Consider the following 17,695-nt stretch of genomic DNA (forward strand, 5'->3'; position numbering starts at 1 on the left):
GAGTTTATCCATTCACACCTTCTCCAGCAATACGGTAGATGTTTTTTCGGTAATACTAATAGTTTCTTTGGTATCACAATACCTTAGTTTTCAAGCAACCATACTCTGTCATCATTGGAAATCTATCGCTCGCCCATCCCTCCTTCCCAAAAATTTTGGTCTAATACCACCATCCATGTTTTCTCCCAAAAAAATTAAATTCTTCAAATTTATCATAAGCCTTCCGTCCCCTCTTGCTCTTGAGTTCGATTTAATGTCCAAACTCTTAGTTAACAATTGGATTTCAATTCATTTATGTATTTTAACTCATGTTAAACTTCAAATTACGTAGTCAGGAATAGGGTTGTCAATGGGCTGGGTTTGTTACAAAAAGGAAAAAGGGGATGGGTTGGGTAGGATTTTTTTTCAAATCCTAACCAAACTCTTAGGGCTCTTAATTTATCTTAAGCCTAGCACAACACTAGATCAGGTTGGGATATCTCAATCCAGCCCTTATTTACTTTGATTAAACTAGGTTAGACTAGACTGGGCCTGGTTGGCCCCTATATGTTTCTATTTGAGAGAGAGAGAGAGAGAGAGAGAGAGAGGGCACCATTAACTTGCTCCTTTGCAAACTTTGAAACCCAAAATGTATATTTAAAAAAAAAAAAAAGGTAAAGATAAATGTGAGTGGTGTGATTAAAAAATAGGTACTGGTGGTGAATGGAGTTATTTAAAAAAAAAAAAGGAAAAAAGAAGGCTGCCAGTTTGGTGTGGATGCAAATAGACCACGGTGTTCCTCTGTTGTGTGCGCTCAATATATTCATGCACGTTCTCCCATTGGCTTGTTGTCAGATATTTCCTAGTTAGACTGCTTCCTATCACCCCTAAAAATCACCCTAAAAAAAGCATGACATTTTAAATGTTAATAACATTGGTTGGGCTGGGTTCAACCCAAGGCCTTAGCCCAGACCCAGCAATGGGCAAGAAAATTCCAGCTTGGGATGGGCTGAAATGCTTAGCCCAAGTCCTGACTGGGAGGCAAGGGGAGTTCCAAGGAACTCAGAAGCCCCAAGAGGAGTCCAGCAAGTGTGACACTTGGCTGGTGTTTACTCAATACTGAATTGGGCCTGGCCAACGCTAGCTGATCACTTTTGACTATAACCTTGTGTTTGATTATCGAATTAGTCAAAATTAAAATTACATCTTAATCCCTAGGTCAAAATATAATTTTTTTCTACAAAAAATAGTTCACCAAATCAAAGAATATAATTTTTTTTTTTCAAATGCAAGTTTTTCTATGTTGAAAAACAAAAAATACTAAAAATTGGTCCGATATGAGTCATTTGGTTAACAGTCGAGTTTGTAACTGCCCCATGGAGAGAGGGGGGTTAACCCGATCTAAATATGTATAGCGTCGGGATCTTTTTCCATGATTGGAATGCTTAGAGAGACATCTAACGACTGAGAGGATTTGATCTGCAAAACAGTAGGGTGAAAAAAACACCATTCATCTGTGTACCATCATCAAAAAGTGATAAGTGGGGGCCATCCAAGAGGAGGAAAGGTTCGTAAATGTCAAGAATTACAGAATTGAAATGACACCATTTGGTTTAATTGCACGCTTGAAGTGCCGTTCTATGATTCCATATCCCGTCATTTAGTTGCGATCGGTCCACCACTGATTTTTTAAATAATTTTATAACCTCCATAGGCTTAGATAGGCCACCCACTTAAGATTGAAAAAAGTCTTTCAGGTCATTACAAGTTTATAACATTGAATCTCATGATTCGTGTGGAGACACTAGACTTCATCAGTATTATTATTTCATTGGATAAAATTAGGTGTCTACACTAAATTATCTTAAAATTTTATAAATATCAAAACTCCAACGATGGACCAATAAAGGAAAAATAATTCGGACAATGAATTTGATCAATTTTGACAAAATTGTTACTTCGTAAGCGAACCAATTATATAATTGAATTGTTATTGTTATATACATTTTTTTTTTTGGATAGACTTGCACAACATATTCCACATCCGCTTCCTTTTGTCATGCAATATATGTCATTAGCTACCCTAATTAAAACTACTAGTTATCCATAGAGCCTAACTAATTGTAATGGGCCAGAAAAAAAAAACTCTTCATGTATGCTCTACCCAAAGCTCATCATTATTCAATGTCATCCCAAGACCAGCCGAGCAGGGCGGAGCTAAGGGGGCTGGTGTAGACTTAAACCCCCCCCCTCCAATATTCACATGCGAATGCAAGCGATTGTTATTTTTTATTAAAAAAATCTTATTGTAATCAAGGTTAGTTACAAAAAAATTATAATTAACCTTACTTCCTTGCCCTTTATCTTATATTGTTATGGCAAAAAATTTCTTAATCATTCGAAATCCATTACTAATGAATCGCGATATAGTAGAGAAAGAACAATCAAACAGAACCAATTGATGATGTTATCTCGATCGGATCCTCTCCCATACCCAATGGATGGTGTGAGATTATTGTAGGAGGTCAAGGTCTAAGAGATGATCTGACCTCAATACTCTCAACCACCGAAAAAGAAGATGTATTTATCTGTCTAATAATAGAAAATAAAAGATGGGAATCTCTCATTCATTGGCGCATTACTCACTGTTACAGGAAAATAAATTCAGTCGCAAATAAGTTAGCGAAGCATGCTGCAACAAATAGAAGCTCTATGTTTTGGAACAGTCCTCCAATCTTTATAAATTATGATTTAAATTGGGACTTTCAACCGAGACCGAGGTAATGGTTTATGTAAGTTTTTGTTGTAATTTTGTTTTGGTTGGATCTTTATCTCTGCTGATGGCAATGCCGAAGATAGAATATTGATCCAATGGTTGCTTTGTACTGTATTTCTCTCTATTTTCTCACTATTAATATTATTCTCTTGCTGGCTTTTGATTTTTTAAAAATCTGAGATAATACTAACTCACATAAAGAGATTACCATGTCAATTGGGATGAATCCCACATATTATCCCCTTTAGTATTACCATCAAATGATAACCACTTATAACCAACAATGTAGAACACTAAACACAACTAGGGCCACCATCCCAAACCCCTTCGAGGCCATGGTTGCTTGCATGAATGGTCAAGGTCAGTTTTCTAGCGCCACCAATGGAGAAGATGAAGGGAAATGGCTTCCATTGTTTAAGAATTATTGACATTATGAAGAAGGAGAGAGACAATAGCTAAATATGAATGGAAAGAATCGTAAAGAGCCTATAAATTTATAAATAGATTTGAGATGATTGATACAAAGAATCCTAAACCTAGGAATTGATGGCCAAGGTGGCAAAACCGTGGGAAAGAAAAGACAACATTGGTCTAATTATTGGCCTCTGCGCCGTGTGATAGTCGATGAGGAAGGTGGTAAGTAAATGTCAAGAATTATACACAAATTGAGATGACACCATTTTGATTAGTTTAATTACATGCAGTGAAGTTGCCTAGCTATGATTCAATATTGGTTTCAGTCAAACTCTCCACCAATGACATCAGTGGCATTTTGAAAATTTTATAACTAGTTTGTCTTGATCAACTCCATGGGCTCAAATAAACCCAGTCCCTCGGCTAATTCTTAAGACTTTTTTATTCTATCTAATTATAAGGGGGTGAAATGACGACCCACCCCATGAAAAGCCGAATGAGCAACCAAACAGATCCAGTTGCCTCCATTATCCCCCAAAACCCTAGCCCCATAAAAGTTGTTGCACTTCTCATCTAAAAGAAAATAAAAGAAAAGTAATCATAACCAGCGATATAGGATCACTGAACACAACTAGGGCCACCATCCCAAAGACCAAGCTTGGCCTTGTATTCATCAGTAGAGTTTGTAAAAGTCCCATGGCCTCAAAGATATCGGAGTTATAATCAGGATAATACTTCTTCTCCCAATCCATCCAGTGTGATGGTGGCTCATGCTTCTTCTCAGCCATGTTCATGTCATGAATACGCATCCTTAGAACAATCATGCGCTCTCATCAATTCGCCGCCCACCATAGTCTTCCCTATCATATGCATCTCCTTTTGCAGCAAATACCTTCATAGACAATGGATGCTCAAGGCCAGTTTTCCGGCAACGGAATATCAGTGACGATAGCCGTTGCTGGGGAAGAAGATGACGAAGACGAAGGGAAATGGATTTCATTGTGGAAGGATTATCAACGTGAATCGGTACTGGGGAGAGTCATGAAAGAGAATAACTGTCCTATATACTCTACCTATTTATAGATAGACGTCAAGGAGTCCATGTTGAAGTGATTGATATGAAGAATCCTAAACCTAGGGCAGATAACCTTAAGATCATGATCAGGGTTTCAAAAATGGGTGAATCGGATTGACAATCGTCCGTTTCACATTAGAATTGATGGTCACCGTCCGATCCTGATGTCAGATGATTTGAATCGTCGGATTCTGGATTAAATCCCCAAACAGGGAATATTTCATGGATCTACCGATTAATTCTAGGTTTTTGGAGTGATTGATATGTAGAATCCTAAACCTAGGGGAGATAATGTTAAGATCATGCTCAGTTTAAAAAATTGGTGAATCAGATTGGAAATCATCCGATTCACATTGGAATTGGTGATCGCCAATCCCGATTTCAGATGATTTGAACTGTATGGAATATTTCTTGGATCTATCATGTTAAGATTACAAAACTCTTTTTGTCCCTTTTCTTAAGATAAAGGGCCTTTAAGGAGAGTTGAACTCATGATCTCTTAATTGTGAGGTATTGGTACTTGACCAACTTAACTTAGCTATCCTTTGGGATTATACATGCACTTGTCTCTTTTTTTTTTTTTTGGTACAAGCATATACTTCTATTTGACCATAAGCTCTCCGACAAATTGCGCAAAATCATGCGCGATATATTCCACAATAACTTCCCTTTGTCATGCAATAAATCATCACCCACCCAATAAAATCAACTCGTTATTCAATTGCACAACTAGTTGTTACAGTAGGCAAGAGGAAAACTTTCCATGCCCTAACGAAAGCATATCATCAAACATTACCTTTGGAAATGTTGAGCCACCATATTAAGGGAGAAGAAAATTTATATATGTAGTTTGTGGATTAGTTAGGTTGTACCTTCTTAAAAGTAACCTATATTTTCATATCTCCAACTCTTAATAAATTTGTATACACAAAGTTCCCCTTCACTCATAGTGAAAGAGGAATTCGTTCATTATGGGCATTAGTACCGTCAAATGGGCAATGAGAGAAGGGTACTTAATTTCAACCCAAACAATAAGAGGTGTGAGTTGATGATGGGATGAGATTCCCATCACATGGTCATATCACCAGTGCTTGAGGGGATTCTTACTCTCCCCACTCATGAAGGAAAACTTTCACCTATTTCTTTTATTATAAGTTATGTTTCATCTACATGACAATTACATAAATAATACAAAGGTGAAAAAATAATGTGAGAAAACCCACCCGATGTATAATAGACCATTCAGTTCAAATGGGCCAAGAAAATTTGGCTCCTAAATTATTTTAGGGTGCTATATATATTCAAAGGCCTTGTTGATCACTTGTGCCCACCAAATGAGAATGGGAACACATTCTAAAAGCAAGCTTAGGATAATAATAAGGGTAGGGGAATGGTATGTTGTTAGTGTGGGAAGGAATCTCACACTAAGCACAAAAGGGGCATCGCACAGTTCATACATAGGGACCCATGTGTTAGGGAGGAAATAGACGATGAGGGAGCATTGTATTGGTAGATTAGAGTGTTTTTTTTTTTTTTTTTATAAGTTAACATAGAATATATTAAACTAAAAAAATAATAGGATGTAACTAGATCGAAATCCGAGTATATCCAAATGAACAAAGAACAATAAGAATGTACAAAAATACCACAAAAGACCTTAAAACTCCACCTTCAAGGCCATCAGTAGAGCATAAGGATCTCATGATTTGTTCAAAAAGGCCACCTTCGGTAGATTGGAGATCAATTCCCTAATAATAAATACCAATCCCTATTTATACTTAAACCATGCCCAAACCAATTGACAATCAAGTTTTCCACCCAATCCAAGATAAAATTCTTGGTTTCATGCATAAGCCCAAATTCAATTTGCCCCTACTATATAAAATATATAGTTTAGTTTGATCAAGGGTTCCAAACCTTGCTCCTTCTCCCAGGGAGAAGAGACTGAGGACTATAGCTATCCAAAGCTAAAGGTATTGGTTGAACTCTCACAAAAATCAAGTACTTGCGGACATCATGGTTTCACTTTTAGATTTAAAGGTATTAGTTGGTAGGATCAGGGAAAATCTCAATACCAAAGCTTAGATCTTCATAACAAAAAAGTGCACATCACATCAAAAGATTAAGAATATATTTATTTATCTATTTATTTGAGGTAAAAAGATTAAAAATATCTAAAGTGTAATACAATAATCACTATAATGTTGAGACTATGTGCGGTCAATTTTAAATAGAACTCTCTAAATGACACATCTACATGTATACATGTATATTTAGAACTAATATATTCTTTTGTTTGCTCTTTGCCTTATTTCTAAGAAGTATTTAATGCAAAGATGAATAAGAAAGGGTTTTCAAATACATTTTGAAAATAACTTGTCTTTATCAAAAGCTTCATTGTTTTATACATTTTTAGTAACATCTCTGAAATGATAGTATTTATCCTAATTAAAAAGAAAAAAAAATGTATTATATATATTAGAAGTACACAAAAAAAAAAAAAGAAGTATTCCATACCTTGTACATGCGGCAAAAACAGTGGGTGCGAAAAGACTATGCTGCCCTGCACTAAAATCAATTCGATTACAAATTGATACAAGAAACCCAAACTAAATTGAAACTAAATTGTACCAAAACTGAAACCAAATTGAAATCGATATTTTCTTATTAGTTTGATTTTGGTTTTAACATTCCCACATCAAAACCGATTCAAACAAGACCAAAATTACACCGAACGAACCGATTGACACCCCTAGTTTTTTTAACTCCTGAGATAAAATACTCCCTCCTCCCAAAAGAGATTATGTCAATTGAGATGAATCCAACATATTATCTGCTTTATTATTTGCATCAAATGATAACCACTCATAACCAGCGACGTAGGAACACTAAACGCAACTAGGGCTACCACCCCAAAGACCAAACTTGGCCTTGTATTCATCAGTAGAGTTTGTAACACTCTTATGGCTTCAAAGATATCGGAGTCATAATTAGGGTAATACCGCTTCTCCCATTCCATCCAGTGCGACTGTGGCTCATGTTTCCTCTCAGCCATGTTCATGTCATGAATACGCATCCGTAGAACAATCATGTTCTCATCAACTCCTCGGCCACCATAGTCTTCTCTATCATCATATGAATCTCTTTTTGCAGCTAACACCTTCATAGACGATGGTTGCTTCTTACATGGCTGCTCAAGCCCAGTTTTCCGGCCCCGCTGGAATATCGGCGACGATGGACGTTGGCGAAGCAGATGAGGAAGATGAAGGGAAATGGCTTCCATCGTTTAAGAGAGAGAGAGAGAGAGAGAGAGAGAGAGAGGGTTAGAGCTAAATATGAATGGGGAGAGTAATGGAAGAGGTTATCTATTTATAGATAGATGGTGGAGTGATTGATACGAATAATCTTAAACCTAGGAATTGATGGAGAAGGTGGTGAAACCGTGGGGAGGAAAAGACGAATCAGGTTCCTCTCCCCTGTAGTTGGGTGATTACTTGCAGGAGATGGGATCTAATACTTGGTTTCTGCAACCGTGTAATTGGACAATAGAGATGATACCATTTGATTGGTTTAATTGCATGCAGTGAAGTTGCCTAGCTATGATGATTATATGTCCAAATGTACCATCATATTTTTTTCCCATATTTCCATCATTTGGTTCACATTTTCAGTCAATTTGTCCACCATTGGTTATTTTTAAAAATTTTATATCCCAGTTTGTCCCGACTCCTGATCATCTATCTCCATGGGCTCGAATAAGTCCAACTAAAACATAAAATATAAATCTATCAATTTTTTTATTTTTTATTTTTTATTTTTTATTTTAAGTCTATCACTTAATCGGACAAATTGACTGGCTGCCTACACCAAGTAATTAAGCTCCTACTATTTAATTTTTTTTAATGTTTTTTGTTATTCAATCAATTTAAACTTTGATGAATTCCTAAATGAAATTTATTTCTCTATTATATGGATCAAATATAAGGGTTTCAAGGCTTTGGGTGATGAATTTGACAAAATTATTGCACCGAAAACAAATCCATTATTATTAATTCTACCAATCTATGAAAGAAGATGAGAAAAACAAAGGGAAATAGATTCAATTGTTGACTGATATTAGAACGTAACAATTGAAGAATTATTGATGTGAAGATGAGAGAGAGAGAGAGAGAGAGAGAGAGAGAGAGAGAGAGACTACGGCTAAGTAGGATGGGTCAGGTTCTCGTATGATTCTGATTCATATACATGGAATCTAATCCTGTTGTGAATTCTACCTGGATTCCATGTGTATGAATTAGGATCGTACGAAAACCTAATTCACATTCGTAGCTAAGTATGAGTGAGGAGAGTAGTGAAGAAGGTTACTTGTTCAATGTGAAAACCTGTTGAAATATAGAAGTAAAGAAGTCAATGTGAAGTGATTGATCATGAATCTGTTTTGAAGGAGTGGATTATATATATATATATATATACACACATATATATACATAAACCGTAGTACACATTAAAATCAACACTTCAAAGGTAATAATTGATCATGAATTTTCGCCACAGCATGGAAAGTTTTTTTTTGGCCAACTGTAACAACTAGTTAGGAAATTTGATAGCTAGTTGATTTTATTGGGTAGGTGGTGACTTATTGGATGGTTTTAGGGTTATTTTTTTTTTTAGAAACTTATCACATGACAAAGCACAAGCTTATGTTATGCCTTATTTTCCTATGTGTTGAAGTACTTATGGTCTAAAAAAAGCATATGTGTAATTCCAAGGGGTAGTTGATGAGTTGATAATAAGGACCAACACCTCACAATTAAGGATAAACTGAATTTAAAAAAAAAATAATAATATGGGGAAGAATGCGGTATTGAAAGGCTGTTAAAAAATAAAAATTAATAAATCGATCAAATAAGGTCCACTTTTGGCACATCAAATTGTCAAAATTTATCAAATTCATCATCCTATTAAACAAGCAGAAAGATCAAGCAAGACGAAACACAAAAACTAAAAGGGAAACAATTAGAAAATCTCAAAACAATGGCAAGGTTCCTATTCCTGCTAGAATTTGAGCACACGCTATAATTGACATGATTTTTAATTGATTTATTCACAATTGAAATTCAAATTAGTGTTTGTATTTATTATTAGGGAAAATGATCTCCATCCTGCCGGTATCATGTTTCTTCTCATACTCTCTCTCTCCTCTTGACATGTGGGTCCCTAAAAATGTGTGATGCCCTCTCCTACTCTCCTATTAGATTAACAAGGGGAAATTCCATCCTACACCAGCAACATGTTATCTCTTGTCTTTATTATTATCTTAGGCTAGATGTCTCTTTCATAGTTTGAGCCGCCGTGATTAAATAGTTGCAACACATTTTCTGATGGATTTTCAAAGTACGAAGAAAGCTGTCACCATTTAAATCCTATAATGCATTTCCTTGTTTTTTCTTCAACTTGGTGTAGACGGCCAATTTTGTTCAATTAACGCTAACACGGATGAACTCTTTTTTTTTTTTGGGAGAACCCTATAACTCTAAAAGTAAACACACTAATGATTAGATTAGAAAATCTTAGGAATGAGCTTAGGGACGACCTATTTTTGTCTATGGAGGTGATCAGGCGTCGGGAAAATTGGATTATAAAATATTTCTATTGGTGAACAAATTGATTGAAAATGTGAACCAAATGATAGGATAGACATTGAATCATAACTATGCAACATCACTGCATGTAATCAAATTAGTCAAAATGGTGCCATCTATCTCAAATTCAATCTATACGGTCGTGAGATCATATGAATTCATTGGACTAGTCGGGCTGAAGACTTGAATGCCCATCATTAGCCCAAAAAAAAAAAAAAACACTCATAGAGGGTGGAGATCTGTGCCCACCATTTTCACGTGGGGAATTGAATTGCGGCTTGGTTTCGCCGCCTTCCCCATAAATTCCTAGTTTTAGGATTCTTCGCATCAATCACTTCACATCACATCTAAAAATTCATAAATAGGTAACCTCTTTCGACTCTCCCCATTCATATTTATCTCTCTCTCTCTCTCTCTCTCTCTCTCTCTGTCTCTCTCATTTGCTTCCATCCTCATTGACATTCTGAAGGTTTCAATAAGTTGATTTAAACCGTGTAGATTATGGATAAAGAACTAGATAAATTAGTTAATGAAAACCTTGCTTAATCAAGATGCACCATCAGTAAAATCTCTTCTGCCTGGTCTGAAATGTGAAAGTAGTATATATATATATATATAGGTTATTTAAAATGGAATTTTCTCATTTACACATTTTAGGCATCAAATAATTTTTTTTTCTTATAGTATAACATATATTATTTTTTAATTAGGATAAATATTATCATTTCATTCACATGTATATTAAAAAAAATGTGTAAAACAATGATAATTTTTTTATAATGACAAATCATAATATATTTTTGAAAACCCTTTTTTACTCTTACATTAAATAACATTTAGGAATAAGACAAGAAACAATCAAAGAAGTTATCAAGTTTTAAATGCATATGTAGATGTGTCATCATAAAAAAGAAGAAGAAGAAGAAGAAGATATTCTTAATCTTTTAATGTGGTGTGCATGGTCTAAGCTTTGATATTGAGATTGATTCTGATCCTACCAACTAATACCTTTAAGTCAAAAGGTGAAGTCACGACGCCTGCGGGTACTTGATTTTTGTGAGATTAGTCCATCGAGTACATTCACCATCTGATAGCTATAGTATTGAGTCTCTCCTCCCCAAGAGAAGGAGCGAGGTTTGGAACTCTTGATTTTGAACTAAACCATCTCTTTTCTATAGTAGTGGTGAATTCAATTTGGGCTCAAGTGTGAAACCAAAGAATTTTATCAAGGATAAGGTAGAATACTTGATTGTCAATTGGTTTGGGCATGGTTTAAAATCAAATAGGGATTGTTATTTATTATTAGGGAATTGATCTCCAAGCTTCCGGTATCATGCTCCCTTTCACCCTCTATAGCTCTCCTCCCTAACACATGGGTCCATGTATCTAGACAGCATGACGCCCCTTTTGTGCTTAGGGTGAGAGATTCCATCCCACACCGACTGCGAGTCAATCCCCTACTATTATTATCCTACGCTAACTTTCAAAATGTATCCTCGTTCTCATTTAGTGGGTTAATGTGAAAAACACAATGTTGAATAAATAGAGCACCCTAAAATAATTGATGTGCCAGATTTCTTGACCCATTTCAGCTTAACGGTCAGTTATATATCAAGTGGATTTTCTCATGTGGTTTTATCACCTATGTATTCTCATTTGTATAGTATGTCATGAAGACAAAATATAACTTATAATGGTATAAATATACAAAATTTTTCCTTCACAAATGGGGAAAAGGGAGAATCCCCTCATCATTGGTGATATTTTGTGATGTGACAAATCCCATCATCAACTATATATCACCCTCTATTGTTTGAGGTTGAAAGCACCTTTCCCATTGGCCATATGATGAAATTGATGCCCATGATGAAGGTGTTCCTTTCTCACCATGGGTGAAGGGAAACTCGTCCATATAAATATATTAAGAGTTGGATATGAAAATGTAGTTTTTCTCATATAAGAAGGGCTAACTTAAGTAATCAACATACTACATATACAAATTTTATTTTCCCTTAACATGGTGGCCGACATTAAAGGTAACGTTTGATGAAAATTTTTTGCTAGAGCATGGAATGTTTTTCTCTGGCTTACTGTAACAACTAGTTAGGCAATTAGATAACTAGTTTTTTGAGGTTATTGGGTGGGTGATGAATTATTGCATGAAAGAAGGAAGCGATTGTGGATATTTTCCACAATATTTTGTGATTTTTCAAAGAGCTTATGATCTAATAGAAGCACATGCATGTGCATTCTTAAAGGAAATCTCAATTGACAAGGACTAACACCTCATAAAGAGATCCGATGTTCAACTAATTAAATATTCAGTTTTTTTTTTCTGGTAAAATAATTAAATATTCAGTTAGAATCATATAAAAATTCATTTTCGGCGCCAAAAATTTGTTTAGATTGAACAAATTCATTGCTTAGCCCTTTTTTGCTCCATCTTTCGCATTTTTATATTTTGTTAAAAAAATTTCTATCAAAAAAAAAAAAATTGCTAAAATTTTAAGATAAGTTAGTCTAAACACCTAATTTTGTCCAACCTAGTACCGATTAACTCGTAGGAGTGCACACCATAGTTATTAAATTCGGATTCGGGAATTATTCGGATGAAGAATTATTCGGATTAATGCGTTTCATTAATTCAACTATTCGGTCAAAATATCAGTCAAAAAAGCGGAGATGATAAAATTTGAGTTCAGATTCGGATTCGGGAATTATTCGTTTACAAAAATAAAAAGCGGACAAAAAATTCAGATATTATTTTTAATATTTGCAATACTTGTTTCATATTATCTATCTATTATCATATGTACATAACATACAAATGATATAAAAATTAAAATTTTAAACTTTAAAGATAAAAATATTATATTTAGCTCTTTTTTTTTTTTTAAACTCATTTCTTATTACTCAAATAATTGAATCAGAGAAAGAGAAACTGAGAAGGGGGACTAAGCACAAATTCAGCTAGACCCACGTCACCCACCATGCATGTTCACCTTAAAAACTAGAGAGAGAGTAACGATTGTAAAACTTAATCAAACCAAAATGGGGTGAGAGATTTTTTTTTTGTAAAAAAGTGAGAGTAACATTAGAATAAAAAATACATAATAACCGCATTATTTTCTAAAGGCTTACTGGCCTATTCAAGATAAAATTTTTTTTTTACATGGGATAAAGTTTGGTTATAATTTGGATAAAATTCGCTTTGGTCGAATCATTCGTGAATTTTAAAAAAGTCTATAAAAATCAAGAATTTTTATTTGATTTGATTTGGACAGAATTATTCGTGAAATTCGATAAAATTCTATTCGGCAGAATTATTCGTGAATAATTCAGAGAATTTAATAACTAAGTGCACACTAATGATGAGATTAATGTAAAAGTTCTGAAATGACACGAGGGAGACGTTTACTAAGCTTATATTGCGGCCTATCTAAGCCTACGAAGGTCATCAGAGAACATGGTTATAAAATTACTATTAAAAGAGAGAGAAAACTGCCAAGTTACGCAACCTGTCAAGAGTCTTATAAAAAAGAAAAAAAAAAAAGGAAGGTGATTCTCAATTAACATAATAAAGATGAGACCGTCCAAAAGAGGAAAAGAAGATCCGCCACAAAAATTCTACATGGTGGACGGAGACTTGTGGACTTGTGTACACTGTGAAGCTAAAGTAAATGTTGATCTTCAAGATATTTTAAATCCTCTAGGGTGGATGATATATATATATATATATATAATTTGAGGATTAGTTAAGTTGGTTCTTCTTAAAAGGGAAAATTATTTTTTTCCCTTCACCCACGGTGACAGAAGAACCATGGGCATCAGTATTATCTGATGGTCGATGGGAAGGATACCTTCAACCCCAAACAATAAGAGGTCTAAGTACACGGTCACATCACCAGGTTGAGGGGATCCTTTTCCTTCCATTTGTGAAGGAAAACTTTCGTCTATTTATTTTATTATATGTTATGTTTTCCCTACATGATGTACCACATAAATGGGATTACATAGGTGAAAAAACAACTTGAGAAAATCCACTCGATGTATAAGGAACCGTTCAGTTGAAATGGACCAAGAAATTTGGCACTGCTCTATTTATTCAACAGTCACGTTGATCACGTTAACCCACCAAATGAGAACGAGGATACATTCCAAAAACTAGCTTAGGATAATAATAACGGTAGAGGATTGACATGTTGTCAGTTGGGGATGAAATCTCTTACACCAAGCACGAATCATACACATAGACCCACATGGTAGGGATGAGGGAGAGGGTGAGTGGGAGTATGGAGATCAATTCTCTGATCAAAACATTGATGCATTAAGTTTTCTAGTTTATTTTAATATTTAATTCTCAAAAAAAAAAAAAAAAAAAAGAAGGAAAAAAAGAAGCTTATTTGAATTTAATTCATGCACAAACCAATTGACAACCAAGTATTGTACCAAATCCTTGATAAAATTCTTGGTTTCACGGTTGAGCCCAAACTCAGTTCACCTCTACAATATTAAATATATAGTTTAGTTTGGACTCAAGGGTTCTAAACCTCTAAAGGAGGAGAGACTGAGTACTATAGCAATCTGAAGGTTAAGGTATTGGATGAACTCTCACAAAAATCAAATACTTGTGGGTGTCACGTCCTCATCTTTAGACTTAAATTAAAGATATAAGTTTGTAGGATCGGTGCTCAATCTCGACACCAAACCTTAGACCGTCACAACAAAAAATGTGCACATCATATCAAAAAATTAAGAATATCTTCTTCTTCTTCTTTTTTTGGTGGGGGGGATTATCGTCACTGTAATGCATGGACAATCTATGATCAACTTTAAATGGAATTGTTGGTGTATTAGTATTTATCCTAATTTAAAAAAAAATATACCAAAAGGCAAATAAGAAAAATTTCAAATTATTTGATATCTTAATCTTAAGGGTATCAATTACAAAATTCCATTATAAATAATCTATATATACTATTTTCACATTTCAGACCAGGCATATGGGTTTTCGGTGATGGCACATCCAATCAAGCAAGGTTTTCATTAGTCGATTTATCTAGTTCTTTATCCATAATGAACCGGAGTTTAATTCAACTAATTAATCAGTTTTTTTTTTTTTTTTTTTAAGTATAAAAATAGATGTACCAAAATTGTTAAGCATGTGTACCACCATTAGCTTCAGTTACACATAATCTATGAAGCCAAGGAATGGAATATATCCAATCTGTTGAACACATGATAGATTGGGTCTTCCTTGCTAGGGCATCTACAGTACTATTCATGGCCTGTGAAATACAAGAGAAAGAAATTGAAATAAAAGAAGTACATTGATGCCTAATGTCATTAATCAGTTGGAATCATATGACCATGATTCCCCAACCCCCTCCAAAAAAAAAAAAAAAAAAAAAAAAAGAAAAAAAAAAAATCTGAACCCTTCAAATCCCATTACTTATAAATCGTGATATTTATAGGGAAAGTATAACCATCAAACAGTTCCAATTCAAACTAGTACCCCCAACCCCTCTTAAAAAAACAAGAAAACCCTATTTTTTAAAATCTATTTTAAGTTAATCAATTGAGAAAATACTAACTCACATAAAAAGATCTAGACCATGTCAATTGAGAAGAATCCCACATATTATCCCCTTTAGTATTTGCGTCAGATGATAACCACTCATAACCAGAGATGTAGGAACACTAAAAGCAACTAGGGCCATCATCCCAAACACCAAGCTTGGCCTTGTATTCATTAGTAGAGTCTGTAACAGTCCCATGGCTTCAAAGATATCAGAGTCATAATCAGGATAATACTTCTTCTCCCAATCCATCCAGTGCGATGGTGGCTCATACTTCCTTTCAGCTATGTTCATGTCGCGAATTCGCATCCTTAGAACTATCATGTTCTCATCTACTCCTTGGCCACCAAAATCCCTATCATAAGCATCTCTTTTTGCAGCAAACACCTTCATAGGCGCTGGATGGCCAAAGCCAGTTTTCCGGTGCCGGAATATCAGTGACGAGGGCCGTTGGGGAATTAGATGAGGAAGACGAAGAGATATGGATTCCATCGTTGGAAGAGGAAGATTATTATTACCTACGTGAGAGAATGAGTTGCTTAATGTCAAAGCGGAGGGTTGTGTTATGTGAGGTTACCTACTCTTTAATTACCTATTTATAGAAAGAAGTGAAGTGATTGAATTCTAAACCAAAGACTTTGACGGTGAAGGTGGCCAAACAGCCCAAAACCAGTGTGAAAAGACTCCTTCATTTGGCTGCTGCCCGGATTGCTGGCAGCCAATGAAATAGAATTACTCAATTCTCAATTTTTTTTTTATTCTCTATTAAATTTTATTTTTGCAAAAACACTCTTCCAGATTTTATTTCATTACCAGTCAGCAGGGCTGCAACTCAGGCAGCAACTATTCTTATTCTACATACCCCAGTTGCAGAAACTTTCCAATTATCCTTGTACCAAAAGTAATTAAATTTCAAATTTTATTTTGGAAAATATACTAAAATCTAAGAGGGTATTTGTGAATGAAATTTAGTTGTGACAACGAAAGAAATGGAATATTAAAAGGTACTTTAGAAAATACAAAAACCTAAAAGTGTATTTGTGAACCCTAAGGAGAAGTGAATTATTCAATTTCTTTGGCTGCCAATAGGGTTGCAGCTACATGACTGCCACTCGGGTAGTTGCTAAATTTTTTCTGGTATCTAGGAGGTTTGGATCATGTTCTCGAACAAAACTTGGTTGTTGCCTAGGTTGTAGCCAATTAGCTACAACCCTCAGTAGCAACAAGAGGAATGATATCTCAGAGCTAGGGGTGGAAATTTCAGGATATTTTCAAACTTGCCTCTGATTCCATTTCTTTGGTTGCAGCCTTGGCTACAGTGAAATATTTTTCATGCTCCGATACACTTTAATCATTTCCACATGGACTTCACTCCCTTTAGAGACCTATGCTAGTAAAAGAGAGATTGAATGGAGTCCATCTAGCAATGGTAGATATGTACAAGAATGTGATCCAAGCATCGTATTTATGAACCCAAAAGAAAAATGAATTATTCCATTTCTTTGATTATCTACCGGAAATTCCAACAACTTGGTAAGGTTTCCCTTATTGGTTATGCTTTCTGTTCGTCTGATATGGCACCTTTCGGCTTAATTAGTAATTGTCACGGATTAGACAATTGAAATGACACCACTTGATCTAATTATGCGTGAAGTGCCTTCTTAGGATTCCCTATGTCATTGCAACTCGTTAGTTTTGTGATGAAACCAATTAATTAGACTTCTGATTTACAGAGACGTGTTTGAGCTTTCTGTTTTTAATCTCGATTAGACCCATTGTGGTATATCTACGGTTCTTTTGTTTTGTCTTTTCAAGATGATTATAATGGTTTTAACACGTCTATCTATGACTTAATCTTCTTATCAATTTGATGGACTTAATTACGCAGCAAATCACTTTATAGTATGAAAAGAATAGTGGTCGGTTCATGAATGTAAAAACCTGATATGAGAAGAATGATCCAAACAAGCATGTACTTCTTTGATATGCCAAAATCATTTCGATGATTAAGTTAATCTGATGCCCGTCCACATGCGGCACGTGCGGCGTTCCTGTTATTGATTAAGGAGCATAACCCAATTTTTCTGTGTCTTGCTGAGCCTAAAATTGACCCTATTAAATGCCCAAAGAGGTTCTTTGGTTCTCTGGGTTACTGCTCAGATTTTATTCATTACTTTAGAGACGATGCATCTCCAAATATATGGGTCTTCTGGAAGGAGGAGAGGAGATC

Source organism: Macadamia integrifolia, chromosome 1 (genome assembly GCF_013358625.1).
Source record: "Macadamia integrifolia cultivar HAES 741 chromosome 1, SCU_Mint_v3, whole genome shotgun sequence".
In the NCBI taxonomy this organism is placed as follows: domain Eukaryota; kingdom Viridiplantae; phylum Streptophyta; class Magnoliopsida; order Proteales; family Proteaceae; genus Macadamia; species Macadamia integrifolia.